We start from the raw sequence: 19,774 nt of genomic DNA, 5'->3' as shown, positions 1-19,774 counted from the left end.
AAACAAGTTAAATGTAAGAATCCAAGCTCACACATCTACCCAACTTGGATTTTTTTGAGAGGGTGCAAGTTGTATTTTGTTTGAGGTTTTTGGTTTCATTGTCTTGTGAATGTATCAATAATAGAACCAATAAAATTTCCCAAGTTAGTCACTATTTTTAAAGGTGATAGACCACTTGTCTATTGTGAATCCTACTACTCCATACCAAAAAAAGAATTATTTTTTCATTACACTTGAGCAAGAGATACTATTGTGTCCCTATGTTTTATTAGATAACTTATGTACCATCAAACCTGTTTTTTATTTTTATTTTTATTACATTATAGAACCCTACCATTTTTTAAAGATTTGAATAAGTGTCATCCAAGTGAAAAAGTTTGAGGACAATCTATTCAAGTTTCGATGCCTTTGTAGTAGCTCAAGTGCATTATTTAGTATTAGGCTATTAGGGTCATAATTTGTTTAAGAATGAAAATTGGTCATAAATTCAAATATATTCATATGCTCTGTATTGTAACCATTAGATATACTATATACTATATAGTTTATATTTCACAATGCTTTAAAAAAAATACAGCGCTAAAGATATGTGCTAGTGTTTGGTAAAATCAAGCTCCATTCATCACTATTTCACTTAAATTTCTTTTGAATTTTAGTAGATTTTCTTCAAGACCTTACATTTTCATTCATTTCTCCATATTCATATTACAAGTCAATGGCTAGAGGAGCTATGTATCTAAGGTTATGGCTAATGTTGGCATTATAATTTTGATCGTCATTCATAACTAAAACCATGTCTTTTGTATTTGTACAGTAATAGGCACAATTTGTTGTCCCTTGAAAACTTCAAATCTCACTTGCTTTATTCATCTAAATTTTGGAAGAATGCAAATACATAGTTATGGTATGTCACACTGATAGTACAATTATGTTGAAATTCATGTATCAAGATTCAAAGGACTAAATGAATAAGCTTCAAACTTCAGATTTTATGTATGAAGTCAAGGCCATATACCATAAAGCTTTAGTGTGATATTGCTTAAAATACAACCTATATTCCCTATCCCTCCAAATTCTCCATAATTTCTTGGTGTCAATTGTTTCAAAACAATCTAGATATGTTGGGGCAATATTGCATTTGCGACATTTTTTCGGCTGACATTCACTCTTAATAGAGATTCAAATTCCTATCCTAGTTTATTGAAATATACTCTTGTTATGGTAGTTGGGGACACTTTGGTCCTTGTGGGCTTCTCAAGTTTTGTGATTTGTGTATGTAATTTAGACAACACAACTGCTCCTTGGGGTCATCCCAAATATTTCAAGATGCAAATTGAATGTCTTAGGTGTCCCCAATATTTTTTCCTTATTTTCAATCTCGCGTCTCTGAAATGCTTTAGGATCTTTTGGGTGTCTCATTAACACCTTGGGATGACTTTAACCCTTGGGACATTGCAAATGCATAGTCTGTTGAAATCATTGACACATGACAACCTAATATCACCCATGTCAATAATTGTTTAAAAAGTAAGAAAAATATTCTAATTATAAATTTAAAGAATAAAAAAGGAAGTATTTTAATTTGTATTTTTATGATTGTTGATAAAAATAATAAGACTCCATACTTAATTCTTTTTTTGCATTTCAGTATTTAACAAGAGATCTAATGCGTCAAAGTTCCTGCCAATAATTGGAAAAGAAGGAAAATAGAGATTTATAGATAGAAAGGAATGATATGAAGAGAGAGCTAAAAGAGAGAATGATATGTTATTATAAGGACAAGTAAAGGTATAATGATAAAGAGAGAGTCGATAATTATATTATTTTAAGATATATATAAATAGCAATAAAAATTATATTAATTATAAGTTGAATATTTAATTTTTAAAAACAAATTGTTGATTACTTAATTCTAACTACCAAAAGATCTAGTACGTTTGAGAGACAGTATTAGTTTTACAATTTGTAAAATGGTATTAAAAAAAATTGAGTAATATTGTAAAATAGTAGCTAAATAAACATAACGTAAACTTAAAGAAATAACATTTTACAATTGTCAAAAATATACATCAATGAAAACTAATTAATTAATTTAAAAGAAGAAATTTAAAATATTTAACTCTATATTTGAACTTGGTAAGAATAATACATTGTGATAATTAATATTGATAGACATTATTTTTGTTCAAAGTTGTGTGAGGAGGAAGATAAAAAATATTAGTTTCTTGAAAAATCTATTCAACTTGTGAGAAATGTGGAAAAGATAAAGTTGTAATTAATGCATGATAGAGTTGTTAGAAAATATTTGTATTTTTGTTGAAGAAAATTAAATTTTATCCCTACAAAAATAGTATGGTCCAATAGAATGGATGGAAAATGTGATTTAAAAAATAATATTTTTAAAAATATATATATATAAACATTTGAAGTTTCTTTTAATTTTTAAATTCTATGAGCTGATTGGTCAATCAAATTAAAAAATTGAATTGAATGAAAGCTAGTATCCTGCCTTTGAAAGGAACATATTTGCTAATCCTCTTCAATACTTCTTACTTTGCTTTTCTCTACATATAAGAATTAAAATTTATAATTAGCCGATAGGCTTTCTCATGCAATCGAAAATTGTCTCACACTAGGAAAATGACTGCCAGCAAATGGTATCAGCTGCCAAAAAATGGTTTAATCTCATCATAAAATCTACTAAAAATTTTTATGTAAGCTATTTAATCTTATCAAGTGAGATACAACTTGATTTCATCTAAATTTCATCTAAATTGACAAGACATTTGCAACTATCCTTTATATCATTTATGCAATTGGCATAAATATCATCTGCTCCTACTTGGGATAAGCATTGGAAAATATCATTTTCCACAAAAGATAAAAGCTTTCCTAACTTGACTCATTTCTTGCTTTTCGTCTTTCCAAAATAGTTATGGCACTTCTTGACATTATTGATAGCAACTACATTTTATAGCATTTATTATTCAAATGCAAGGATAAGTTCCACAAGGTCGTCTACTCTGCCTTATTATTAATTTAAAACATTCTATCAAATTTCTTTTACATCATTATTATGACATAACTAGGATTGGCATGGATTTTATAATGTGTTGCAATCCAGAATACAATGGCTTTGTATAATCAATAAAAGGATGGATTTTATTATGAGTTCATATTCTATGTGTGTTTAGCGAAATTAAAAGATCTAGATAATCATCTACGACAATTGCACCATAGTGGTAGTGGGGTGTGGTAAAAAATTTTAAAGCTAAATCTTTTAATGCAAATTTAATAATTTGTAAAAGATTTTCTTTTGACCCCACTATATGATGAAGGCAAATAGTGAATAACTAGGGCCAAAGGCTCACCCAGCTATCCAAACCACCCGGCAAGAGTTAACACAATGGAAGCAAACACAAGGAACAACAACCAAAGGAGAAAGAAGAATGAAAGACCTTTATTGATTCTTCAAATATTCAACATACATGCCCAACTATAAGGCCTTCTGGGTACGGAAGTAAACACAAGGAATAGCAACCAAAGGAGAAAGAAGAATGAAAGACCTTGATTGATTCTTCAAATATTCAACATACATGCCTAGCTATAAGGCCTTCTGGGTTACGACCAATTACAAATACATTTACATTCAAAGATTCAACTGCAACTCTATAATCTTCTCCCCCAAAAACTTACCTAACTCTAAGCCAAACACTCTATATATATACTTGCCAAAATGGCTTACAGATCATTCTAGAATCATTACATAAGAGGAAGGCTGACCCAACAATGATCTAGACTCATCCCAAGAAAAGATCTTAACATAAATGTCTCAATCAAAATAAATCTTGCAAGTTGGCTCATAGAAATCACATCCAAATACAGACACTCGACATACACTGGGTAACATGACACATGAAGAAACACTCAGCATACACTGGGTAACTCGGCACATAAAGGAATTGCTATAGTAACTCGACACATGAAGGAATTGCTACAATAACTCAACACATGAAGGAATTGCTACAATAACTCGACACATGAAGGAATTGCTACAGTAACTCAGCACATGAAGGAAACTGAATGTTAGGCACATGAAGGAACTACAAGGCACATGAAGGACTACTAGGTACATGAAGTAACTACTAGGCACATGAAGGACTACTAGGCACATGAAGGAACTGCTAGGCACATGAAGGATTACTAGGCACATGAAGGAACTACTAGGCACATGAAGGAACTGTTAGGCACATGAAGGAATACTAGGCACATGAAGGAACTACTAGGCACATGAAGGAATTGCAGAATGAACAAAAGAAATGAGCAAGATAACAAGGCAACCCAAAATGCTTCTGCATCAGACAACCAGAGTTGAAAGAAATGATTCTCCTAAATCATTGGAATGTCCCAACTTGTGCTGAATCCAACTCAAATTGAGAAATCCATGAAGCATCTTCAATAGGTTTGTTCTTCCACTTCACCAAATATTCATAGTAATCTTTTCCTCTTGTACTCTTGCCAACTCTCTGATCCAACATTTGTTCAACTTCCTCAATCTTCTTCTTAGGATAATCATCTGATACAACAACTTCATCCATTGACTCATGATACTTATATAAATCAGCAAAATTGAATATATGAGATATATCCATGTCATCAGGTAACTCAACTTCATAAGCATTACCACTATCAAACTTCTTCAAGATCTTACAAGGTCCAAATTTATTCATCTGCAGCTTACTAAATGTTCTAACTGGAAATCTTCCTTTCTTCAGATGAACCATCACCTCATCACCAACTTGAAAATCATGGTGTCGTCTAGACTGATCAACATTCTCCTTATACTTTTGATTACTTTGTTCCAATCTCAACTTCACTTCCTTATGCAAAGACTCCATAAAATCAACAAATTCTTCTCCTAAAGTGCTTCTCTTTTCTTCACCAGCAACATCTCTCAAATCTGAGATACTTCTAGGATACATTCTAGTAACAATCTCAAAAGGTGTTTCCCTGTAATCCTATTCACAGAATTATTATATGCAAATTCAGCTTGTGCCAGTACCATCTCCCAATTACTTGGCTTATTCCCAACTAAAAATCTTAGCAAATTACTCAAGCTTCTATTCACAACCTCTATCTATCCATCTATTTGTGGATGGAGTGTAGAACTAAACTTCAACTCAGTACCCATCTTCTTCCACAAAGTCTTCAAAAAATAACCAACAAACTTACTGTCTCTCTCAAAAATAATGCTTCTTGGTAATCCATGCAATCTCACAATCTCCTTAAAGAAAATTTTAGCAACATGCTCAGCATCTGATGTCTTCTTACATGGTATAAAATGAGCCATCTTAGAAAACCTGTCCACTACAACAAATATGGAATCATACCCTTTTACTGTCTTAGGCAACCCAAGAACAAAATCCATACTGATATCAGTCCAAGGTTTCTCAGGAATAGTAATAGGTGTATAAAAACATAGTATTTTGACTCACTCCCTTTGCAACTTGACAAACTCCACAATTCTTTACAAATTTTTGAACATCCTTATACATTTGTGGCCAATAATACTTCTCTTTCAACAAACTCAATGTCTTATCAATTCCAAAATGTTCAGCTAATCCACCACTATGTTTTTCCTTAATCAGGTTCAACCTCGTAGAACTTCTAGGAATACACAACTGAATACCTTTGAACAACATACCTTCTTGAATAATGCTACAATTTCCAAAAATATGTTCATAGAGCACAAGAATGCAGATCTAAGGAAAAATCTAATTGGACATCTAAGAAATAATGACATGCACCTATCATTAACAAGACCTAAGTCCTATACACTATGGGCGCTCTTTCGAAATTTGAATTAGCTGGTTCGCATGCAGGTGGGAAATTGGTCGAAGAGAATTTGGCTAGAGGTACAAACCCTGGAGGAACAGCAGGGGGTGCTGAGAAGTTTGCGAGGTCAGAATCTTTGGTCGATGTGGACAATGGAAAGTCTTTGGGTGATTCTAAACCTTTGTGTGGGGTCTGTATCCCACCATTGGATTCCCTGTCTGCTTTTCATGTGTCGGGATAGGAACTCAAGAAGGAGAAAGATAATGTTGATTCTTTCAAGGAAAAGTCCTCTAAAGGGCTTAAGCAAGGGGTCTCATAACGAAAAACTTGGTCATCCCTATTTGGCAAGAAACCCACTAGAAAGTCTCTTTTCCTGTCGGTGACTGCTAAGTCTTGCTGGGAGAGAGGTGAGTTGCAAGTTTTTATTCCAGACCCTTTAGTTGATTTTTCTGTGTCTTCCATGGATTTCACCCTAGTGGGCAATTTTTTAGGTGCAAGACCAGATCTTGAATCTCTTAGAAAAATGGTTAAAAGGAAATGGGTTATTAGAGGAGAGGTAGATATTGCTCCCATGTTGAATGGCTTCTTTTCATTTATCTTCAACTATAAAGAAGACATGGATAGGGTTCTTTGTGGAGGACCATGGTCTTTTGGTAAAAGCTCTCTCACCATTAAAAAATGGGAACCTAACATGGATCTTTCAGACTCTTTTTTCTTAACCACTCCCATCTGGGCCAGACTTCCTGGGCTCCCTTTAGAATTCTGGCATGAAAACATTTTTAAAGGTATTGCCAGTCCTTTTGGTGAACTTGTGGCATTGGATAATGCTACGGCTTCTAGAACCAAACTTCGTTGTGCCAGACTTTTTGTTAAAGTGGCAAACCTGAATCATCTCCCAGCAAAGGTGGATCTAATTTCCAAGCTGGGTAAAAAAATTTAAGAAATCTTTTTTGAAGATCTGCCTAATTCCTTCTATGCTTGTAAGAAGCAAGGGCATTTAGTTAAAAACTATCCTTCCAAAAGTAAAAATCAGTCTAGCAGTGGTTTGGATGGGAAAAAGAACAAGGTTTAGCAAAAGAAAGTATGGAAACCCAAAGAAGGCCATCGCTAAGAACAAAAGATTAATGAAGAACTTCAAGCTCCACAGGCTAAGGTGGATAAAGAGCCTACTTCTGAGAAAGCTAACTCTGAGAAAGAAGATCTTGGTTTACATTCTGAAACCAGTTTACCTGAGCAAGGATTAGAAGATCATGCAGATTCATCAAAAAAAATCATTATTTATTAGAGGATAGAAGAACAATGGAGAGATTTTGATGACAAAATTGTGCTTGAGGAAGGTGAAATCTTGGTTGATACTAAAAATTTACCTGAGGAGGGAGATCCTCTTTTTTCTTAGTCCAGGGAGATCCAGGTGCTATACCAGGTTGCTAATGATCTTTCTATGGATGAGCCTCCTCCCCTAGATGATGTGAAAGAAAATGGCTCAATTCATAAACCAAACCAAAGAAAAAGGGCTGAAAAAAAGAACAATACTAAGGGGGTAGAGACTCAAAGTAGCAAAATAGATCAGCATATCAAGGTGAAACCTCTTGCTTCTAATTCAGATAAAACTGGGAAAAGAGTAGAACAACACTCTAAGGTGAAACCAGATGTTGGTTCCCTGGACAAACCTAGAAGAAGATCTACTAAGAAAACTATAGAGTTAGAAAGTATGCAAAATATTGCTAATGGTAGGCAGACAACTATTTTGGATTTTACCCCTAAAAAATAGATATGAAGATCATAACTTGGAATATTAGGGGGTTGAACAGTACTCATAAACTGGACATTGTTAGGAATTTTGTTAGAGAACAAAAGCCTGATTTCCTCTCGCTTCAAGAAACTAAGATGAATAAAGAGAAAGTGAAACAGATTAAAGCTTTTAAAATTATTCAATAAATGCCAGCAGTTCAAAAGGGGCATCAGGGGGAACTCTGATGTTATGGAAGAAGAACTATTTCTTTAGAGCAATTTTGATTGCTAGTAAACATCTTATGATAGCCAAAATTACTAGTATAGACTAGAAGGAGGGTTGGTATATTGTGAATATTTATGCTCCAAACATAAAGCATCTAAGGAAAAAGGTTTGGGATTCTGTTTCTAATTTTAAAAGTAAAGACTATTCTGGAAGATGGATTATAATGGGGGATTTTAATGTCCCTCTTTATGATCATGAGAAAATGGGAGGCAATGCTACTCAGTTGGAAGGAAGATTGGATTTAATGGAATTTATAAATAAAGAGGGCTTAATGGATATAGACCTCCATGGAATTCAGTTAACTTGGAGTAACAAGAGAGTTGGTAATGAATGTATTCAGGCTAGGTTTGACCGTGCTCTTATTTCTCCTGATTGGACTAAAGACTTCATTTGTAAGCTGGAAGCTTGTCAGAAAATTGGATCGAATCATTTCCCCCTTATCTTCACTGCTACGAAGATTAATCTTAAGAAGAATTTTCCTTTTAGATTTGAGAAGATGTGGATGCAACACCCATAGTTTGAAAGTAAATTGAAAGAATGGTAGAATATTGATTTTGAAGGGACTACCTCTTTAGAGTTGCTTCCAAGCTTAAAAATGTTAAAAGGGAAGTCAAAAGATGGAACAAGAACAACTTTGGGAACATTTTTTTGAACAAAACAACTATTAAGGAGGATATTCTAAAAATTCAGGAAAAAATCCAAAAGGAAGGATAAACTTTTGATCTCCTCCTTGAAGAAAATGAAAAGCTTGCTCAATACCATGACATCATCACTAAAGAATAATTCTACTAGAGACAAAGATCAAGGTTGATATGGTTGAGGGAAGGAGATAAAAATACAAAGTTTTTCCATCTCTCCACTCTGAAGCATAGGGCCAAAACTCACATATCATAACTTAAAAAGGGAGATGTGAAGATTGTTGAGGACAAGGCCATCATGGATGAGATGGTGACTTTTTTTCTCTTCTCTAATGATAGCTAATCTCGACATCAATTTGGATAGTCAGGCTGAATTCCTCAGAGTGATTCCTTCACTGGTTTTAAAGGAACATAATAAAATGTTATGTTCAATTCCTAAGGATGATGAGATCTTCAAAGTTGTTTGCTCTCTAGGAGGAGATAAAGCTTCTAGTCTTGATGGTTTCCCCATGTTTTTCTTCCAAAAGCTTTGGAAAGTTGTGGGTAAAGATGTTTGTGATGTTGTTAAGGAATTCTATGGGGCAAAACAGATGCTTAAGGAAGTCAATTCCACCTTTTTGTGCCTTATTCCTAAGAAAATTGGTGTTGACTCTCCGGATCAGTTTAGAATGATCAGCCTCTATAATTCTTTCTACAAAATTATTTCCAAAGTTCTCACCTCCAGACTTATTCAAGTGATCCCATTGATTATTGTTGATCAATAGAATGGATTCATCCCAGGTAGACAAATCCTTAATTCTATCATCTCTGCTCATGAGAATTTTCATTCCTTGTCTTGTTCTAACAATCAGGGTTTCATTATGAAAGTGGACATTGCAAAGGCCTATGATAGAGTTGATTGGTCTTTCATCTGTAATATTTTGCTTGCTTTTGACTTTGACCATAAGGTTGTTGGTCTAATCCGTCAATTGATTTCTACCTCTTCTATCACTGTCTTGGTTAATGGTAGCTCCTCTCATTTCTTTTTTCACTCTCGTGGGCTGAGACAAGGTGATCCTTTATCACCCATCCTTTTTGTTATTATGGCTGATTGCTTGGGGAGATTTATTAGGGACTTGGTCCAAAGAGGTTTGATTAAGGGCTTACAACCATCTTCCCATCCTTTAATTTGTTCTTATGGACAATTTGTTGATGATATCATCTTCATGGGTAAGGCTGAAGTGAACGAAGCCAGAATTTTAAAGCAAGCTATTAACTTATATTCTTCTGCATCAGGACAATTGGTTAATTGGAATAAAAGTGATGTGTTCTTTATTAACACCCCTATCCACAGACAAATTAAAATTGCTAAAATCCTAGGATGTCCTATAGGATCTCTCTCATCCTCTTACTTGGGGCTTCCCCTAGGCTTGAAGGTCCCTGATGCTTTCTGGGAAGATCTTATAAACAAATTCGGCAAGAAACTGGTGGGATGGAAAGGAAATCTTTTAAGCCAGGCTGGTAAGTTAACTCTTCTCAAAGCCTATCTCCAAAGCATACCTACTTATACTCTAATTCTTTTTAGAATTCCTTTTAAATTTGTTGAGTCAATTGATAAAATTTAAAGAAATTTACTATGGACTGGCTTTGAGGAAAAAGGAGAATGCCTTTAATTGCTTGGGATCAAGTTTGTAAACCTCGCAGTGAAGGGGGATTGGGAATCTGACAAATCAGAAGTATGAATAAAGCCCTTTTAGCCAAACAGGGTTGGAGAGTTTACCATGACAACAAAGAGTGGAGTACCATATGGAAACATAAGTACCTCTTCAATGCTAAATCCCTTCCTGATTTCTTCGCCTCTCCTGATGTTATTCATTCTTCCTCCATATGGAAACAAAGACAACAAAGAGTGGAGTACCATATGGAGTTTACCATGACAATAAAGAGTGGAGTACCATATGGAAACATAAGTACCTCTTAAATGCTAAATCCCTTCCTGATTTCTTTGCCTCTCATGATGTTATTCATTCTTCCTCCATATGGGGAGCTGTTCAGGGGACCAAGAAAACTTTAGAAAAAGGATGCTCCCGGAAAATTGGTAATGGGCTAAAGGTGAAATTTTGGGAGGATATCTGGCTTAAGGACCATCCCTTGATTGAAGACTTTCATGACAAGGCTTTAGTTGACCGATGCAAGTAGAGATTTGGCTTTCTAGTAAGTCATTATTGGCAAAATGATTCATGGGTGATTTTAACTGATGTTGATCAAGATTTCAGTAATATCCAACTATCCCTAAATGTTGTCTCTCTTTACCCTTATCTTGAGGATGAGATTATCTGGTATGTTGATCCTAGTGGTCAATTTAAAGTCTCTTCTATCTTTGCTTCAAAGGACAAGGGTAATCAACCTTTCTAGTCACATGATTGGATTAAGGGTCTCATACCCAAAATTAACATATTCTATTGGATTCTTCTCCAAAACAAAATTTTGACCCTTGACAACTTGCAAAAAAGAGGTATAAATGTGGTTAATAGGTGTACTTTATGCAGAAATGGACTTGAAGATAGAGATCATATCTTTTTGAGTTGCTCTTATACCTAGGAAGTTTGGATTGAGATTTTGATTTTTTGGGGCATGACATGGGTCCATCAAAACAATGTGGATCTTTCTTTCAAAAGTTGGAGCTGCCCCTCAAAGTATCCTAATGCTCAATTTCTTTGGAAATTAACCCTCCCTCACCTTTGGTGGGGCATCTGGAAAGAAAGAAATAATAGAATATTCAGAAATAAAGATCTTTCAGGATGGGTGCTTGGTCAAAATATCATCAAAGCCTTCAAGGAGAATTTTAAATCCTAGAGGAAGTCTGGTCAAACCTTCCAACTTGATAAACCTTTACGATCTCAAGGATCTAAGTTGAAAATTGATAATCCTAGATCGATCATGAAATGGTTTGTTCCTCCTAATGGATGGATCAAAGGGAACTTCAATGGAGCTGCTAATGGAAACCCGGGAAGAGTAGGATGTGGAGGTGTTCTTAAAGATCATGTGGGAAATGTAATTGATGCTATAGAAATCCCTATTGGTCATTCGAATAGCCATATTGCTAAAGCTACTGCAAGCCTCAATACCATTAAATTAGCTATTGATTTGGGGTATTCCAAATTATGGTTGGAAGGTGATTCTCTGAATATTATTAATACCCTAAATAATAAAAATTGTATCTCATGGTCTATAAAGGCTACAGTTATGGAAATCAAAACCTTATTTCAATATTTGAAAAAGTGGTCATTTCCCATACATATAGAGAAGCCAATGGGGCGGTTGATTGGATATTCAATCATGTAGTTCAAACGGGGCATAAGGTGAGGTGGCTTGATGAATTAAACAAGCAAGTGGATCTTAAAGCGAATATTAATTATGATGCTATTCATTCCAAAGTGGAAAAGATTTGCTTGGATTAGAAATTTAATGATTTGGGGGAGTGGCCTTATGACTGTCATATTACCTTCCCTGAGGAGGTACAGTCATTTGAAGGTTATGTGCTCTCTGCACCTATCATCGAAAAGGCAACCTCATTTCGAGTTACAAAAAATTGGTCTCATTTCAACCTCTCTGCTATCGGTATCTGGGTGTCTTTGATTTTTTGTTCACTCTGTAAAATGGGGGGTGAACCGAGTAAGCAAGAGCCCAAAAAATGTGATGACTGGAAGGTTAGGCAAGACGTTTAGAAGATTCTCCAGAAAGGGAAGGTGGTTAGTTTTCTGGAGTGCTTACATGGATTCAAACCCCATGTCACCACCGCCTTCTTCAAAAATTAGGTCGATGACAAAGTTACTCTCCACGGAGTCACTATGAAGCTTATTAAGGAATTAATTGCCGAGGTTACTAGGCTCCCCATGGAAGGTATTAAATTCTCAAAATAGACCAACATTTCCAATGCGGCCTACAAAAAATTCTCGAAGACGGATGCTGAGGAGAAGCAATTGGAGAAGAATGGAGACTTCTTTGATGTGCACAAGATTAAAGATATTTGGCGTGATGTGCTTGGTTATATCCATGAGTACTTTATCCTTAATGGTAAGAATAAAAGAGTGTAAAAATTCCACTTTATCTTTCTTAACCATTTTAGGTATAAGGATAGAATTTCCTTCCCTTTCTATTTGCATTTCTCTTTGCTTCAAAGCTTGTATGCCCATAGAAAGGAAGAGTCACGACCCATCTTACATGAATGTTTGATTTTGCTCATAGAGGGTTTTTGTAAAAATAAATCCATTGCTTCGTCTCCCTCCACTAGCAAACATAAGGATTCTCAGTCCATAAAATGTAAAATTGATGAGAATGTTAAAGAGAAAGATAAGGCAAAACTGAAACCCTCTAGCTCTTGAAGACAAAATGTTGAAGAGGATTCTGAGGCAAAGAGTATTGAAGGCTCAGATAAGGATGTCCCAGAGGAAGAGGAAGAAACAGATGTTGGGGATTTTAGCTCTAACCTAGAAGGTTATCTGGGAATGAAAGGCAAAAATGAGAAAGGAAAAAAGGAAGAAACAACTAAGGATAACTCTAAATAGAGCAAGTCTGATAATGAGGGTACTCAGACTGTGTCTGAGGCAGGTGATAAAGATAAGGATAATTTAATTGATGATCCAGCCATTATGAGTGAGGAGGAAAACATGTGGAAGGCTTCCACTCCTGCAAAGGAGACTGAGGGACAAGATAAGGAGGTCCCTAGTCAACATGACCCTATGGAGACTGGAGAGGAGGAGCTGTTGGATGGGGAGGAATAATTTGATAAAATTGTGTCCCCGCCACATGCCATTGCTGAAGACGCGGGTGACTCCTCGAAGAGGGAAACCAAGCTTTCCTTCCTGCATTCTGCCAAACTTAAAGCTGATTCTTTCCTCCAAAGGAAAATGGAACAAAAATGGAGCAGGTTACTTCAAGCATTTGTGCTATTGCGGTGAGCCTAGGAAAAAGAGCAAATGAAGGAACCATATCTTTGGAGGGTCCTAGCAAGAGGACAAGACAAGGTTTGAGGAAGAAAGCCTTGATTGTTGCTGCTTCTTCAGCCGCTAACTCCATCCAGGATATGGCTATGATTGGTAAGGAGGCAGTTAAGATGATCATGAAACTACAATAGTTTCTTTGGGTCTTCTTTTTTGGTTGGGTTCCTGTTCAGGTCCTTTTTGCTGGTTGTTACATCCAGTTCCTATGTTTGGTCTTATTTTCTGGGTTTTAGTTTAAAATTGTGTTGGAGGTTCCAAGTCTTTGTAAAACCTGGGTTCTTTAATTGGACTATGTAAGTGGTTTCAAGTGTAGTGCCTCTCGTGTTTGCAGTCTGTACCTTGTCTATTTTTTATTCGAGAGATACTTGATACTCTTTTGATATTTGTACCTTGAGACGACTTGAGGGTCGAATGTTATACTTTGATTTCTGTACCATAGATGCTTTGTTACTATGTTGTTCAGTTTATCATATTTGCATGTTGATGTTATTTTGAGATGACAGTAGATCTATGATAACTGATTATCTAGTTATATGATGTATTGGACCTATTTGTTGACTATGTTATGAGATGGATTCTATGCTATGGTTATTTACTTCATTCTTGTATCTTCACGCTTTTTGTGAATGTGAGTGATGTAAATGGATTAAATAGGTATTTTAATACATGTTGCTTCGGCTATGATATTATTTGTCATTGCACTTGATCATGTGTTTTAGTGTGCAGGAATTATATCCCTGGCAGTGGCCTATGGAGTTAGTGATCTAGCTGTTCATATTTTGCCAATGTCGCTCCTATATGGTCGACGTATCCTTATTTAGTTGTTTTATATTAAAACCTTTCGGTGATTAGCAAATCCAAACTCAGTTGCATTATGTGATTAGACCAGTGAACATGTCTGTGCATTTAGAAGTTCGCATTCGTCGTGAAAGTGTTAAGTGTTTTATTGTAATTTTGGGTTTTCGGGTTTTTTTTATCTTTTGGATTTAATTTCTGGTAGCTTTGCCTTAGGTGAATTTCCATTACAGATAATAACCTATTTTTGTTTGGGTTGTTTCGGAGTTTAACTACTCCAGCTAGCTATTTTCCATATTTAGTTATTCACTCAAAATGAATAAACATTGGAAAAGTGAATTCATTATCACTTCTCACATTTTGAAAAATTGAGTTTGGAGAGCAAATTTGAAAATCCTCTTCTGAAGGATTATTGTTTTGCTCGTTGCGGGAGCTGTGAGTGTGGGATCTTTGCGAGGTTGGTCTTGTTGGATTCGGCTCGAGGAGTTCTCGCTTTGTCGACAGTTTCAGCAATTTCGGTGGAGTATTTATTTTATTCTACGAGTTTCAATTTCGACCCTTTTTGCTGTCAGGTAGGGCCTTCCCGTTTTAATGTTTTTTTCTCTGTTTCTACTTCCGTTTCTTGTAGCAATATGTTAGGAGGTTGTGAATTAGTGTTCCCCTCCGTTTCTGTTTGCTAGTTCTGCCCAGTTGGTCGGGTATGAACGTTTTACCTATTTTTGAAATGGGGGTTTGGGTTTTTGGGCCGTTATGCTGGCTATTTTTTGCATACGGTGTTCGTTTTCGATTATTTTTGGATTTTTGGGGTTTTTGAACCCAAAGGCCAAATGGGTTTTAATTTTGGAATTTTTCCAAAATTTGGGGGTTTTACCTCGTTTTGCGTGCCACCCTATTTTCTCAAGTTTTCTTGGCACATTGTGGTTCGTGGACCTGGATGATCCATTTGGATACCAGTCCGAACACTTTTGCATCTTTTGTTGCATTGGGATGCGTGTAGCATCCGTCATCTCGATTATGTTTTCGGTCGATTGACTTTTGTTTGCATTATCATCCTATCCTTGTGTATGATCTCTGTGATGGTGGTGTGCCACACACATGTACATTGTCGGGTGACCTGTGGGGCCTGATCTTCCGTGGTACTTCCGAAAGTTGTGATCATTGGGGTTGGGTTGGGATTTTGCATGCCTTCGGGCACTCATCGTTGGATGAGCATGGGTAGGGTAGGGTGGCATATGGAGGGGGCTTCTATCCTGTAACCTGATGACTACTTCCCAGTTGGCAGAGGAAGTTTTATATAAGTGATAATTAAATTAAAACTTGGGGTGGTAATAACATTAAAGATAATAAATGGTACTTTTGTGTATTGGCCTTCCGTTGAGGGAGTTGAGCTACATAGATCCGAGCTTGGGCTTTGATACCAAGCGACTCTCCATGATGTCAGTCCCTACGTAGTAGCCCATTGAGGTGTCTGACCAGGACATTGTCTTTGTCTTGGATTCAATCATCATACTGCTTGGCGTGTGTGTTAGCCATGGTTGTTGTTTTGTGCGTGTGTGGTTGGATCATTATCTCCATTAGCACGGTGGGTGTGGACCTATGGGTGCCATGTGGTTGGGAGGTGTAGCTACCTTCACCACTGCTAGGGATCGGCGTACAGAGACGGTCTATTGTTCTAGCGTGATCGTTGCTGGATGTGTCACTTGGTACTTCGGTATATGGAGTATGCTTCTTGTGATTTATGCTGTCATTATGATGTTATCATGCTTAGATGATGTTAGTTTTAACGCTTTCCTCATTATGATGATTAGCATGTAGTAGATGATGTTATCTGATTACAGGGTTATCTTATGTTACTACTAGCATGTTAGATTTCATTACTTATATTGTAGCATGTTTAGTAGTGATGTCCCTATCACGACAACACCGATGATCTAATCGGTGGCTCGGGATGTTATGCGCGGGGGATGGCTAGGGCCCACGATGGTCCTATGACGCCATTGACGGTTGGGAGGAACCGCGTACTTAGTTGGTTATTTTGCTCATTGCAATGTTATCTACGTTATTGCGATGTTATTTCAGTTGTCGTGATGTTTCCTTTCTGTACTTTCCCTTCTTTGTTTGATAGATGGTTAGATTTCATTTTTTGTTACTCAATTTTGGTTTGAGTGTTTTGGCCTCGAAATGTGGATTTGGTACTCCCCGGTGTGGAGGTTCTTTTGTCAGTTTTTCCCCGTTTTTGAGTTCTGGAAGTGTTTTTACTTTCTATGGGCGACATTTGTTCAGCATTGTGCGACACTGATAAAGTATCGCACGCCCATAGAAAGAATGTCGCACGATATTATAAAGTGTCACACACATTACTAAAGAAGTTTCGTATGACACTAGAAGAGTGTCGCACGACTTTATGAGAAATGTCGTGCGATACTTTTCCAGTATCGCACGCCTTCTTGAGAAGTGTCGCCCTCCCTTAGTGAAAAGTGTCACACGCCTTTTGGCAAAAACCTGCGCGTGCCAACAGCGGGCACTTTTTGTAGTGTTTTGATCTTTTTGAGAGTTGATCTGGATCCCCTTTTGGGCGTTCTTCAAGCCTATGTTATTGCATTTTGAATTGAAGAGGTTTCTTTTGAAATTCAATTTTTGGGTTTCTGTTGTAGTCCTTCGGGGTTTAAAATATATCGTTTAAGTATAAGTTGAATTCCTTATGCTTAAGATATATTTTAATATATGTGACAATTCATTTGAGATGGGTTTCAGACCTCTACGAGCTAAGGTGTAGATTCTAGGAAAAATCAGGGCTTCAGAAATTCAGACTTAGCCAAATTTCAGGGCTTCAAGATTTCAGACTTAGCCAGTTTCCAAGAGTCAGCTTATGTCTTTTAGCTTGGTAGGCTTTTGTGATTTTCATGATTGTGTTCTAGTTGGTAGTGGCGTTTGGAGATCCGTTGGTGCTTGGTTGTCTTTCAGTCTTCCGTTGTGATCTTTTGGTTTGTGTAGGTTGTATCATGTGCACTTACACTTGTAAAAAAAAAAAATTGTTCTGACTTGTTTTTCATCCTTGTTTCCAAGGATCTCCAGGCGGGGCATTACATCAAGTCCCTGTAAAACCTGATTTTGGTGCTGCTTCTAGTAGGTTTAAGGACTCTTTTCCTGATGGTTGTCTTGTTTTTTCCTTTTTAAGGATGTGAAAGGGTTTCAGGGTCCCTTCAAAACCTGTTTGTATCGTAATCTAAAACATACCTTCTTGAATGAAGTACTCATCATACTTACTTATGTGATCTATTAGATTTGGTGCTCTGCACTCTCTCCATGCCTCAAAAAAATTAGGATCGACATCATATAACTCTTTTATCTCATCAAAACCAAGAACTTCAACCTTCATTTCAGTCAACAAAGAACGTCTTCTACTCAATGCATCAACAACTCTATTAGTAACTCCACTCTTATGCTTAATGACAAATGTAAAACACTACAAATACTCAACCCACTTCATATGTCTTTGATTCAATTTATGTTGACTTCCCAAGTATTGTAAAGCTTTATGATCAGTATACAACACAAACTCCTTAGGCATCAAATAATGTCTCCACTTCTTCAATGCTTGAACAATAGCATAAAATTCTTGATTATACACATAATATTTCCTTTTAGCATCATTCAACTTTTCACTAAAGAAAGCAAGAGGCTTACCTTCTTGACTTAATATAGCTCCTATTGCATTACCACTTGCATCACATTCAATTTGAAATACTTTGTTGAAATTAGGCAAAGCCAATACAAGTAATTTAGCAACCTTTTGTTTCAAAGCCTCAAAACTCTTATCAGCTCCATGTGTCCACTTGAATTCCTTTTTATCTCCCCTCATTGTCTCAGTCATAGCATTGCAAACAACACTAAAATTCTTTATAAACTTTCTATAAAAACTAGCCAAACCATGAAATTATCTTACCCCACTCACATTCTTAGGTGTAGGCCATTCCAAAATTGCTTTAACCTTCTTAGGATCCATCTTCAATCCATCAGCTGAAATCACAAATTCCAAATACACAATCTCCTCTTGCATAAAAGAACACTTTTTCAGATTAATCAGCAACTTTTCCTCTTTCAACCTCTGCAATACTTGTCTAATATGCTCAAGATGTTCTTCCTTAGTCCTGTTGAATATCAGAATATCATCCAAATAAACAATCACAAACTTACCCAAAAATCTTTTCAGAACTTCATTCATCAACCTCATGAAAGTACTAGGTGCATTAGTCAAACCAAAAGGCATAAACAACCATTCATACAAACCATCTTTTGTCTTGAAAGAAATCTTCCATTCATCACCTTCTCTGATTCTGATATTATGATAGCCACTCTTCAAATCAATCTTGGTAAAATACTTTGCTCCACTCAAACAATCCATTATGTCATCCATCCTTGGCATAAGAAACCTATATTTTACTGTTATCTTGTTAATGGCTCTGGAATCAATACACATTCTCCATTCTCCATTGTTTTTAGGTGCTAATACAACAGGTACAACACATTGACTCAAGCTTTCTCTAATCAAACCTTTCTGCAACAACTCATGCACTTGTCTATTAAGTTCTTCATTCTCTGTAGGTGTCAATCTATATGGTGCTTTGTTTGGAAAACTAGCTCCAGGAATTAGATCCATATAATGTCTTATACTTCTTACAGCAAGTAAACCATCTGGGATATCATCAGCAATAATGTCTTTATACTCATTCAACAACTCTCCAATTTCTTTTGGCACTCGGTCAATACTACCATTTGTCACTCGGTCACCACTGACTGGCACTCGGTTAACACTATTTTCTTGCACTTGGTCTCCATTGACAAAACTCTGTTTTCTTAGAATTATAGCAAAATAGACTTGATTCTTTTTCATTTCCTTTTCAAATTGTTTCCCATTAACCATGCAAATTTTTACAGCAATACAATTAACCTCATCTAGACTTTCAATCAAAGGTAGCAATGTTTGTTTCTTCCCATTTACCCAAAGAGAATATTGATTTAATCTTCCATCATGTAAGACATATCTATGATATTGCCAAGGTCTACCCAACAAAATATTGTATATGAGAAATATGTTAGCAAGTAATACTAATCTATTAAAAGAACAAAAGCATTAACTAGCATAAAAACCATAACATATATGAGAGACAAAGTGAAACTCTCAAATGAGGATATGAGCCATAGAATGGCTCTCCCAATTAGGATGGTCACTTTCTTTGGGGATGAGTCTATTTGCTTAGATTTGGTATGTATGCTCAAGGTTCTCAAAACTAGCTTCAATGGAGATGAAAAATGGCAAATTGGTAGCTTTGTGAGCTCTCAATTTGGCATTATAAGGGTATGATTAAGGCTTTTGCTTCTCAAAACTAGCATTATAACTTTAGCTCAAAGGTTGTGATGAAATGGCTTGGGAGGGGATTCAATTTATAGGCTAAGGGCTTGAGGGATGGAGGGTTAAGATGCAAGGAGAGATGAAAGCTTAAGGA

This window comes from Cupressus sempervirens, chromosome 11 (assembly GCF_028749045.1).
Source record: "Cupressus sempervirens isolate cs-2001-9-10 chromosome 11, ASM2874904v1, whole genome shotgun sequence".
Classification (NCBI taxonomy): Eukaryota; Viridiplantae; Streptophyta; class Pinopsida; order Cupressales; family Cupressaceae; genus Cupressus; species Cupressus sempervirens.
Note: the sequence above shows the minus strand (reverse complement) of the source record.